Source organism: Macaca fascicularis, chromosome 2 (assembly GCF_037993035.2).
Source record: "Macaca fascicularis isolate 582-1 chromosome 2, T2T-MFA8v1.1".
NCBI lineage: Eukaryota > Metazoa > Chordata > Mammalia > Primates > Cercopithecidae > Macaca > Macaca fascicularis.
In genome coordinates, this window is record NC_088376.1 from 11,496,677 (window position 1) to 11,509,614 (window position 12,938).

At 41.5% G+C, this 12,938-nt stretch overlaps 1 protein-coding gene across 13 annotated transcripts in view; it reads right to left on the minus strand.

Annotated features, from left to right (window-relative positions):
* ST6GAL1 (ST6 beta-galactoside alpha-2,6-sialyltransferase 1) overlaps positions 1-12,938 on the minus strand; it is a 145,043-nt gene that overhangs the window by 59,584 nt on the left and 72,521 nt on the right. For 5 of the 13 annotated variants that reach the window (XM_074030794.1, XM_065539717.1, XM_065539719.1 and 2 more), the window contains one exon: positions 3,124-3,203. The exons of the other annotated variants lie outside the window; for them this stretch is intronic. The gene's annotated coding sequence lies outside the window, so the exon portion shown is untranslated. The remainder of the gene's footprint in view (positions 1-3,123; positions 3,204-12,938) is intronic. 13 annotated transcript variants of the gene reach the window in all.

Sequence of the window (12,938 nt, forward strand, 5' to 3'; positions counted from 1 at the left end):
CAAAACCACCTGCTTCACAGGACTGCGGTGAGGGTTAGAAGTAAGGATTGTGCAGTGCCTGGTACATGCCAGGTGCTTAATAAATGGGAATCTGGTAAACCTGTACCTGCCGGGAAGCAGGGGAAGAGGAACAGAAGGCTGGAGCCTGGCTTGACTGCTCTTGAGTGTGGAAAGTCTTCATTTCCAAGGATGAGATGAAATTTTTGGGAGTCTCATGAATCAGTATTTATCTTTGGCTAAGCAGGAGACCTTGATGTTCATCTCAACAAAACCAGTATTTGTGACCGGGCGCGGTGGCTCATGCCTGTCATCCCAGCACATTGGGAGGCCAAGGTGGACGGATCACCTGAGGTCGGGAGTTCAAGACCAGCCTGGCCAATATGGTGAAACCGTGTCTCTACTAAAAATGCAAAAATTAGTCAGGCGTGGGGCACACGTCTGTAATCCCAGCTACTCAGGAGGCTGAGGCACAAGAATCGCTTGAACCCAGGAGGTGGAAGTCACAGTGAGCCGAGACTGCATCACTGCACTTCAGCCTGGGTGACAGAGGGAGACCCTGTCTCAAAAACAAAAACAAAACGAAACAATAGTTGCCACTTTGAGTGTTAGCTATTTCAAACACTGCTCCACAGCAAAGAGAATAGGAACGTGGGACTCTCGTGGGAGGCAGGGTCAAGGGGGTGTCACTGTGAAGACTGAGCTAATAGAAAAAGCCTGAAACTGGGGCACAAATGTGAGGTCCTCTAACTCTCCAACCAAATCACTGTGTGTCCTCAGAAAAGTCACTCATCCTCTCTGAGTCTCTGTTTCCTCATGTGAAAAAAAAGGACTTAATAGTCCCTATTTCACAGTTAAGGGAAAGCACAGGGGAAGTAATAGATGGGAGAAGCCTTTAAACTGTTCAGAGGAAATGTTTGTTATTTTAAGTATCTCCAGACAGTGCTGTTATTTCGTCACTTCTGTAGAACCACAGGAAATAAAGCTTACAGATTAGGTACGCTCCCATTTTGAAGAGGACGAAGAACAGTGTTCGAGAAGCACTTGAGACGCTAAACGTCTCCTCCATTATGAATTGAAGTCATCGTGACTGGTACAGAATCATTTTGTGTGATCATCAAGATGAAAACACAACATTGTTAAATTCTCCCTGAGCCCTTCCACCTCACCCCTGCCAGCCCTCTGCAGCCCCTGCCTGGTAAATATTTGCTTTCATTTCCACAGAGCAGGTGCTCATGGCCTGAAATAGAAAACGCTGGTAGACCCGATGCCTCACAACGAAGCCTGCTGACTTCCCTGGATTTTCCCTCTGTTTGGAAAACAGGCCAAACTCACCGCACCTCCCACCCTCATGCTTAGACCTCTTGCACTGAATGTGCTCAGGGAAGAAAACAGGAAATCAGTCAGATGGTCCCAGAGAGAAACCACGGGCAGGCTGGCAGCCCTACGGCCTGGCACCCAGTCTTCATTTCAGAAGAAATGCCCCGTGCCCGATCGGCAGCACCCCTGCTCAGGGCTGAGAGTATGGTGGGGTTTGTTTTCTGGTCTCATCTGTGAGCCTGGGCCCAGGAGGACTATTTGCTTGGTGTTGAAATAACCTAAAACGTGTGGCCAGGAGAGGTGGCTCACGTCTGTAATCCCCGCACTTTGGGAGGCCGAGGCGGGCGGATCACGAGGTCAGTAGTCCAAGACCAGCCTGACCAACACTGAAACCCCGTCTGTACTAAAAATACAAAAATTAGCCAGGTGTGGTGGTGTGCACCTGTAATCCCAGCTACTCAAGAGGCTGAGGCAGGAGAATTGCTTGAAGCTGGGAGGCGGAGTTTGCAGTGAATGAGATCGTGCCATTGCACTCCAGCCGAGGTGACAGAGCGGGACTCTGTCTCGAACAAAAGAAAAGAAATAAAAAAATGCAGTCAATACAGACAAAGCACTCCCGCTTCTCGCTCGGTCTGCGAGCAGTTTATTGAGAGCCACAGTTCCCGTTTCTGTTTTGGCTGCTCTCAACCTTCTGACAGAGGTGGCAGGTGTGTAGCAAGAGTACGACTAACATAGAGGACCTGAGCCTGGGCAGACTGAGTGGGGAGGAAGATGTGAGGCCTGGGGAAAGGGCAATAAACTGAGGCAGAGACCATAGCTTGGCTAGGCTGCCTTGGAAAGATAGCGTTCCAGGTCTGAATCCTGCTCCGGAGAGTAAGATGAGACAATGTCAAACAAACCCTCCTGAAATTCGAACCAGTCCTCTGAATCAAACACTGCAAGGTGCATTTCCACTGAATCAAATAAATACCATGAGCAATTTGAATTAGTTACCTAAGACCCAATTCCCTAACACGACTTTCCTGGCCTGTGATAGCTGCCTTCATGCCCAGCAGGGAATGAAGACTGAGCCAGGAGGCTGGAAGAATAAACGGTAAAGAAGCGATGACACAGATAGCAGCAGCAGTTCCTGCAAGGGGCCTTCCCTGCGTGAAGGAACCCAGCTCCGAGTTCCTTGCCACCTCTGAAAAAGAGCAGGAGGTTGTTTCACATCCTGAGCCTCAGCTTCCTGAGGACAACAAAAGCTACCATTTTCAGATTGACCATTGCACCCCAAGCATTTTCTGTATTAATGTCTATTACTTCACAGTTCATGGGAGGCCAATATGACTGCCCTGATTTCTTCAGTAAAAAATCTGAGGGTCAGAAAAATAAAGGTACAAAATCATAACCAGTAAGTTGTAGAACCAGCATTTGAATCCGGGATCTGTCTGTGTTTGCCTCTCATCTTCAAAGTGAAGAATGAGGAAGAGAAAATAAATCCTTTTTCGCCGGGCACAAGGACTCACACCTGTAACCCCAGCACTTTGGAAGGCCGAGGTGGGTGGATCACTTAAGGTTAGGAGTTCGAGACCAACCTGGCCAACATGGTGAAACCCTGTCCCTACTAAAAATGCAAAAATTAGCTGGACATGGTGGCATATGCCTGTAATCCCAGCTACTCAGGAGGCTGAGCCAAAAGAATCACTTAAACCTGGGAGGTGGAGCTTGCAGTGAGTCGAGATCACACCACTCACTCCCGCCTGGGTGACAAAGCGAGACTCCATCTCAAAAAATAAATAAATACATACATACATACATACATACTTTTTTTTTCTACTCTTCTCTCTGCCTCCTCCCTAATCAGGTGGGAACCAATTCAGGGACAGGCTGGGGATTCAATGTCACTGGAAATAAAAGAAATTCACATTCAAATAATAACATACAGTTTCCCCCACCAAATTAATAGACTAAAAAATTACAATACAGCGGACAAAGTCACTTTTAAATAACTCATGGAAAAATAACATTGAATGTCTTCTCTGAAGGACAATTTGATTAAATATATCAAAGCATTAAAAACGATCATTCTCTTTTAACCCAGTAATTCCATCTCAAAAACAGGAAATATTCAGAGAAGCAAAGACTGCAGTTTTATGTCAGCCATGCATAGCCTGAAATAACCTCAATTCCCAACTAAAGAGGACAAGTTAAATATGTTATGAAATATCCACACAATGAGTTATGATTTATTATTATTTTTTTTTAAGACAAAGTCTCACTCTGTTGCCCAGGCTGGAGTGCAGTGGCGCGATCTCAGCTCACTGCAACCTCCGCTTCCCGGGTTCAAGCGATTCTCCTGCCTCAGCCTCCCGAGTAGCTGGGATTACAGGTGTCCACCACCACGCCTGGCTAATTGTTGTATTTTTAGTAGAGATGGGGTTTCAGCATCTTGGCCAGGCTGCTCTTGAACTCCTGACCTCGTGATGCACCCGCCTCAGCCCCCTAAAGTGCTGGGATTATAGTAACAGGCGTGAGCCACCGCACCTGGCCACAATGGGTTATGATTAAACAATTAAAATAACATTCATAAAAATTTCTTACAGTTTTTACTTTTAAAACATTTATTCACTTACTTATTTTTAGAAACAGGTCTCACTCTGTCACCCAGGCTGGACTACAGTGGCACAGTGATAGCTCACTGCAACCTTGAGCTCCTGGGCTCAGGCCATCCTCCCTCCTCAGCATCCCAAGCATTAGGACTACAGGCACACACCACCACACTCAGATGAAGTTTTAAAATAAAAAAAATTGCACTTACATAGAAAACTATAGAAAGTAGTAATAATGAACCACCATGTATCCATTATCTAGCATCAACAATTATCAATTCATGGTCAATACTGTTTTATTAATAGCCACCTATCCCTGAGTATTTTAAGTAAATCCCAGACATATCATTCCATCCATAAATACGTAATTATGTCCTTTTAAAAAAATATGACCATAGTACCATTATCAACTTAAATTTTTTTAAATTATTGACTTTTTAACAAAACAGGAAAATGCTCACAATATAGTGTGAATAAATAAAAATTATAAAACTATATATTACATAATCTTAGTTGAAAGAAAAAGGGAGGAAGAAAGGGGGGAGGTAAGGAAGGAAAGAAAAAAAGAAGGGAGGGAGGGTGGGCAATTCGACAAATAGTATCAAAGCATTAAAAATGTCCACTCTCTTTTAATTCAGTAATTCTATCTCCAAAAAAGAAATTATCAGAAAAGCTGCCAAAGACTGTAGTTTCACTTCAGTCCATGCATAACCTGAAACAACCTCAAATCCTAACAAAAAGGAATATTTAAATATGTTATGAAATGTCCACATGAAAGGAAGAGACAGAGAGAGAAACACCAAAAAAGAAAAAGAGAGAAATGCATATTCACAGAAAAAAAAAAGACTTGAAGGAAATAAATCTAAAATATTGCCAGTAGTTTGTAATTACCCATGTCATGAGATTTATGTTTGTGTGTGTGTATTTTTATCAAGGGGAATCTATTAGATATTTATTATTTCTCCTGCTCTTCTTTTGTTCCTCAAGTTTTAACTTTTCCTCTAGTACAGCTTCCCTTCAGGCTGAAAAACTTCCATTAGTATTTCTTTAAGAGCAGGTCTCCTGGAAATGAAGTCTCTTGGTTTTCCATCACCTGAAAATATCTTTATTTTGCTTTCACTCCCAAAGAGTATTTTTTCTGGATATAAAATTTTCAGTGGATAGTTGTTTTTTTTTTTCTTCCAGTATTCTAAAGATGGAGTTTCACTGTCTTTGTCTTTGGCCACCATGGTTTTGGATGAGAAATCGACAGTCATTTGAGTTCCTTCCTTCCTTCCTTCCTTCCTTCTTTCTTTTTTCTTTTCTCTTTTCTCTCTTTCTTGATTCCTTCCTTTCTTCTTTCTTTCCTTCCTTCCCTTTTCTTAAGTATAATGTGTCATATTTTCATGCTCTTAATGTTTTTTAATCCTTGATTTTCAGAAGTTTTCTTATGAGGTGGGTGAGGAGTCGTCATTAAATTTACCCTGTTTGAAATTACTGAGATTCTTCGATTTGTAAAAATATGTCTTTCTTTAAATTTGAAACTATTTCAGCCATTCTTTCTCCAAATATTTTTTTTTCTGCACCAGTAGTTTTCTTTTTACCTTCTGAGATGGAATTCCAATACCAAGAATTTTCAGCCTTTTGACATTGTCCCACAGTACCATGAAATGCTTTTCATTTTTCTCCAGTTTTTTGTTTCATAATGTATATTTCATGTGTATAATTTGTATTGGTCTCCTTCAAGTTTGCTGGCTTTTTTCTCTGTCATCTTTATTCTGCCACTGAGTCCATATCATCTTTTCAGTTCTAAAATTTCTATCTGATTATTCTGCAGTTTCTATTTCTCTGCTGAGAACTTCTATCTTTCCATCAATTTCAAGAGTGGAGAATGGTCATACTTACTTTAAGTTATTGTCTAATAATTTCGCGATCTAAGTCATTTCCGTGTTAGTGCCTATTGAATTGTCTTCTCCTTTGAGTACTGTTTAGATTTTCCGGGTTGTTTTGATATGGAGTAAATTTGAATTATATCCTGGATTTTTAAATATCATGTTGTGAGACTCTGGATCCTGTTAAAAATTATCTGAAAAATGTTGATTTTTTTGTTTGTTTGTTTGTTTCTTTTCAGGAAATTAACCCACTTAGGTTCGGACTGAAAGTACTGTCTCGCTTTTTATGAGTGACAGATCAGTTTTCAAAGCTTTTGCTATGCCATTTGAGTCAATCTGTCACATGCTCCATTCAAGAGTTTGTCTGGGACTTGGATGGTTGTTAATATCACAGTTAGATTCTTATAACCTCTTCTGTGCCTCTTGGGTCTGTTCCATGCATGCACACCTTGTAGTGTGCCCAGGACTTTTGTCAGTCCAATTTGTGGATCCCTTTTTCCAGCTCTCTCCTCTTAGGGATTTCCTCACACTCTCTGGCTTCCAGTGGCTTTTTCCTCACTGCTTCCTCTAGCTAGAAAGATGGAGTTATCTCGGACTCTTAGCTTTCCATACTGTTCTGCAAATCCATGTTCATTGTGAGTCATTGTTCAAGTTTTGAACCCAGTACTCTGCCTGCCTGCTATTACTGTTCAGAGTTCTCATGTAGTTTTTTGCATCCTCTCCAGTTTTTTGTTGTAAACATTGGTAGAGATTGTGGTTGGATTATTTCATCTTGGCTGTACTAGCAACTCATCCTTCTCAGCAATTTACTTCTCACCCATGTTTCAAAGCTCCACTAAAATACCACTTCCTTCTAAGAAGCCATCCTTTTTCTCCCAGCTAGAACACTTTCCTCCTCCTCTCATTAGCGAAGAAAGGGATTTGGCAATCTTGAGAATAAAACTTAAAGCCCAATTTTTTTCATGACTGTCTTTGTTCAAACATCTGAGTCTAAGGAGATGAGTGGAATGAAATAAAACTTAATCAAGAAGCACAATGGTGGTGAAGAGAGTAGACTTTGGGGCCAGATTGCCAAAATCCCAGGTCTGCTAATTGCTAGATGTGTGACCTTAGACAAGTCACTTCTTTTTACCTCAGTTTCCTCATCTATGAAATGAAACTAATAACAATAATAGTTACCACATAGAATTATTATGAAGATTAAGTGAGGTAACAGTTGTAAAGCACCTAGAAAAATGCCACATTGTAGGTGATTATTATGAATCTCTCACAGGTGGCCATAACTCTGCACATGAGAGAAGGCTATGCAGGGAAAAGGGGAAAGGAGCACACAGGGAAGTGGCTCAATTTCCACCTCTTCCTACGTACTGAAAGCAACTGCAATTTTTGTTTTGATAAATACTTGAAAAAGCCCAATTTGTGTAGATCTGAGAAGTCATGTGGCAGAGTGGGGACATGAGGTAGGTTAGATCTGGCTTCCAGACTGGCTCTCCTTTGGGTATAGGTTTTATGCTCTAAATCATGACCACAGAGGTAGACTGCTCTACCTACACAGAGCTGACAGAATGATCTCTGTAAGAGGCAAATGAAACAGGGTCATTTCTCAGTTTACCCTCCAATGGTTCCCTGAAACACAGATAAAATCTGAATTCCTTAGACTGTTCCAGAAGACATGTGACTTTTGCTGCTGCTGCTATCTGTTACCTCATTTCCTGCCCTCCCCAACAGCCCTCACATTCCAGCCATACCGAACTCAGGTTGGCTCATCCCACTTGCACCACTTCCCTCATCCTCAAGGTCAAATATCCCCCCACCATCTTGTCAAAGATGCAGATGTCTCCTCTTCCATGCAAATTACTGAAGGGCTTTCCCAGACTCCCCAGGACCCTGGTGGTCGGTCCTTCCCTCCTGTGTGCTCCTACAGCCCTCTGACCATATTCTAGTAGCACTTCCTGGTCAACAGTAAGCAATTATTTTATGGGTCCTTCTCTCCCTCAATACATCAGTGTTTTTTAAAATACGTATTATTTTACCTTCGTGGGTTTCAAAAACAATTTAGGGCCCAAGGACCAGGTTTTGAAAGAGAGAATAAACTAGATTTTAAAATATCAGAATTCACTGCATGTAATGAGAGAAAGTAGAGCTTGATGAAACTTTTGTCTCAAATAGATCATTAGAAAGATGGATGACAGATAATGAACCCCCACAGACCCATGACCAGTTTCAGTATTATCAACTCACGGTCAATCCTGTTTTGTGTATACTCCACTCACGCCTAGATCCCTAGATTTTGAAACAAATCCTGAACTCATCATTTCATTCATAAATGTTTCAATATATAACCCTTAAAAAAAAAGACCTAAAACAAAACTGCAATACCAAAAAATGTACTTCTCCTTGGTGGTGGCAGTCAAAAAAGTTTCTAAGACTTAGAAGTTCCTAGGGAGAGATGCCGTCTCATTTATCTCTGCATTTTCATGCCCTGGCACTCAATAAGTGCTGAGTAAGGAAAGGAAGAAGACAAGAAACAGAAAGGATAGAAGATAGAAAGGCTGTAAAAGGCAGAGGAAAGAAAGATGATTTCTTCTCTTTTAGCTTTGAATCATCTTGAAAGTATTTTCAATGAATTTCTCTAAAGGAAAGAAACAAAATACTCACCAATTTAGCTTCCTCATCAATAATTAATTCCTGATTAAGGTTTCTGTATTTGTTGTTATCTCTCTGGGATGTCACATATGACTGTACAAGTTGTTCATTGCATAATGGCATCTGGTCCTGGCTGAAAGGGCACCCTTTCTTAATAGCACAAAAGTGCTATATAGGTTAACAGGACACTGTTCTTGCTCCCGACTCTAGTGTATTACATATTGTTACCTTGGTCCACTCTGCCGTCTTCTTCTCTTCCTCCTACACTGCCTATGGAGGCTACAGGCAGGAGATTCTTCCTGGGCACCTGGAAGTATGTTCTCAGTAATGCTTATAAAAGGCCATCTTTCTATAGAAAAACTTCAGTATCAGAAGTAGGACCTCTCTCCTGGGAAAAGTCCTGGGCTCTGGGGCTGGCTCTGCCACCTGCTAGTCACAGGACTTTTAGATAGTCTCCCTGTGTTAGTCTGTTCTTCCATTGCTATAAACACCTGAGACTGGGTAATTTATAGAGAAAGGAGATTTAATTGGCTCACAGCTCTGCAGGCTGTACAAGCATGGTACCAGCATCTGCTCACTTTCTGGGGAGGCCTCAGGGAGCTTTTAATTATGGTGGAAGGTGAAGCAGAAGCAGGCACGTCACATGGCGAAAGCAAAAGCAAGAGGCAGTGGCGGGGGAGGTGCCACACGCTTTTAAACAACCAGATCTCACGAGAACTCACTGATGTGAGGACAACTCCAAGCCATGAAAGATCCACCCCCATGACTCAAACACCTCCCAGCAGGCCCCACCTCCAACACTGGGGGTTACATTTCAACATGAGATTTGGTGGGGACATATATTCAAACCACATCAATCCCTGAGGCCACATTTCCTTGTATGAAAGTAGAAATAATAGCTCTTCTGTCTCTTTCTAAGAACCCTTATGAGGACCAAAGGAAAAACAAATGTTTTGGAACAATAAAGTAGCACAGGGATGTAAGGAATATTTTATTAATGACTTACAGTTATGTCCAGAATGGTAGTTCCTAAACTTCACTGCTGTCTTGATGGATTTTCAATTATCCTTCTCCTAAAAATTCTGCATTATAATTCTTTAAAAGCACAATTTCACAAATTATTGAAAATATATATTATTTACAGTAGCAATGTATCAAATGCCAAGAAACAAATTTAATTAAAGATAGGCAAGACTTTTTACTGAAAACTACAAAACACTAGTGAGAGAAATAAAAGATCTAAATGAATGGGGGATATATACCATGTTTATAAACTGAAAGATTAAATTTTGTTAAAATGTCAGTTTTCCCCCAAATTGATGGTGATGGCTGATTTTATGTGCCAACTTGACTGCACCACAGAGTACCCAGATATTTAGTCAAACATTCTGTGTGTTTCAATGAGGTTGTTTTGGATTAAATTAGCATTGGAATCAGCAGGCTGAGTAGAGCAGATTGCCCCCTCTACTGGTGGGCCTTATCCAATCAGTTAACGGCCTGAATACAATAAAATAGGCGGACCCTCCCACAGGTAAGCGGGAGCTCCTCCTATCTGACTGCCTTGAGCTGGGGCATTGTTTTTGTTGTTGCTGTTTTGGTTTGGTTTGGTTTTGGGTTTTTTTTCCCCTGCCTTTGAACTCAAGCTGAAAGGCCTTAAGCCAACTGGCATTTGCACTAGAACTACGCCATTGGCTTTCCCTGGTTCTCAGGCCTTTGGACTCAGACTGGAACTGCACCATTGGTTCTCCTGGGCCTCCACCTTGCCAGTCACAGATCTTGGTAATTGTCAGTTTCCATAATTGCATAAGCCATTGTTTTATTTCTCTTACTAATGTTTTATAGTCTTCAGTAAAATGTCTTGCCTATCTTTAATTAAATTTGCTTCTTGCATTTGATATTTTGCTACTGTAAATAGTATGTAAAATATACTTTCTAAAATTGATATTTTGCTACTGTAAATAGTATATAAAATATACTTTCTAATAATTTGTGAACCTGTGTGTTTAAAGAATTATAATGCAGAATTTTTTGGATAAGGGTAATTATGCACACACATATACATGCCATTGATTCAGAATCATCTGAATCAAGGGACATTTCAAAACCCTTTCTGCTGATATGCCCAGAGTTGAGATTTTACCCAGAAATAGAAACAGACAAATCACAGAACTTTCCTCACCCCAAATCGTAGGCAAAGGTAAGTGGTACAGACAGGAATTGATGAGATGTTGGCAGAGAGGAGATGCTTAGCAGCAAGAAAGCCACAATGAACCTCCCAGTCAATGCTTCACAGGGTGCAAGGCCACGTAAAAAATGAAGGAAAGAAGTCCTTGGCATTTTCCAGACGTAATGACTACATTCACTTTTCCTTAGCCTGAGCAGATAATGGCATCTCTCTTCTTCTTGTTTGGCTTTGCAGATCCACCTGTCTTTATTACACACACTTCTATCATCACAGGAAGATTTTTACAAGTTCATTCATTCAGCCAATAAACACCCATTACCTAACACCCGGCCTGAACATCACAGCACTCCATAAATGCCTCTGTCTCCAGAAAGGGGCATGGAGGAGGACATGACAGCCGCAGAGTGGCTCACCATTCAGAGGACCCAGCTCCCAGGCTGGATGGTTCAGGGAGGCTGCCAGGGAGACACGTCTCAGCTCAGACAAGAAGATGAGGGCAAGTTGGACAGACCAGGGGAGGGGAATGAGCTGGGCTCAAGGGTCTTTTTGGTCATTTCTTTGCATTTCCTAAGGAGTGTGTTTTTTACCTTATCATGTAGACAACTTTCTTCTGTGTTGCTGAGCATAAAGAAATATTTGATAGCTTCCATAAACCTGACAGTTTCCCATGACACTAAGTGTGGGAGGGAAATCCCTAAACTAATAAGTATATGAAATATCATCCCTTCTTTGTGGAATTATGAGCTCATTCATCTCCAAAACAAAATCATATTAAAAGCTTCAGACACATGTAAATGTTGATTTGCCTCCCATTTGTTTCATGATGGCCTTAAACCTAGAATGTGCACTTAAAAATACACCATAATAGAAAATATGGTCAGATCGAAGAGCTAATTACAACACCAATGTAAGGCAACAAAGCTCTCTCTTTGGTAGAGCAGAAAATAAAGCTAAAAACAGTGTTTGTTTGTTTGTTTGTTTTGTTTTTTGGGGTTTTTTTTAAAACAAAGTCTCACTCTGTCGCCCAGGCTGGTGTGTGGTGGCATGATCTCGACTCACTGCAACCTCCGCATCCCGGGTTCAAGCAATTCTCCTGCCTCAGCCTCCTGAGAAGCTGGGATTACAGGCACTTGCCACCATGCCCGGCTAATTTTTCTATTTTTAGTAGAGACAAGGTTTCACCATGTTGGTCAGACTGGTCTCAAACTCCTGACCTCATGATCCATCCGCCTCAGCCTCCCAAAGTGCTGGGAATACAGGCATGAGCCACTGCACCCGGCCATTTGTTTGTTTTTCATTACATTTATGGTGAGCCCTTTATGTGCAGGACACTGTGTGAAATGCATTTTCTCACTTAAACCCCTAACATGCTGCTGAAGCAGGTACGATAATCCCATTTTACAGATGAACCTGAAGTTCAGAAATGTTAGCCATTTGACCAAAGGGGGCATCTAGAAAGCACTGGAAGTGAGATCCAAACCCACATTTACAACAGTTATTGAGTACTAATTATGTGCCAGGCACTGATCTTAGCACTTTTCAAGTATTAACAGATTTAATCCCCACTGCAATATTACAGGGAGACATTGCTGTCATCTGATTTTAGATAAAGAAATGAGGCAGAGAGAGGTAAAATAATTGGTCCAAAGTCACACATCCCTCTGATTCAATGCCTGAGACAGATCTATGTGCAGCAGAGGGTATGGAAGGTGACATGCAGCTCATCCCTTTCCTCGGGCTGTGGACATTTCAGAATGTCCAGAGTTCACGTAGGAACCCCAAGTTCTACCCTGCTTCTGTACCATTGTGGGAAGTTGAAGCCAAACTTAGTGAAGCCACATGGCTAGCTTGAAACCTGTGGGTCTTCAGGTTTGGCTCTCACCATTAATCTGCACAGAAAAACTGTTTAACCCACCTTCTCCCAAGGAAGGCACCTTTCTGCCAATGATGGCCTCACCTGACACTCTGGTCAGTTTCATAGGCAGTGTTCTAAAAAGCATCTGGGGAAGTACACACAAATGCTTGGCCCATTTCTAGTCCAGTTAAATTTAGCAGAACTGAGTAAATTTTCACACCCAAGGCTGGTGATTAATAGCAAAACGGTTGTGCTCACGTATCACTCATGGCTGGGAAAAAAGAAGTGAAACCTTAAGAAAATACCTCAGAACAACTAACAATAGTTCAAAAACAGAAAAGAAACATAAATTTGTGGGTTCCTACTGTAGCATCAAATGTAATGCTGAGAAATTTTGGAACAACCTAAATAGCCATAGGAAAAAGCAAATTGTGATCCAGAAGTCCATGATTGTCTATGAAGCCATTAACACA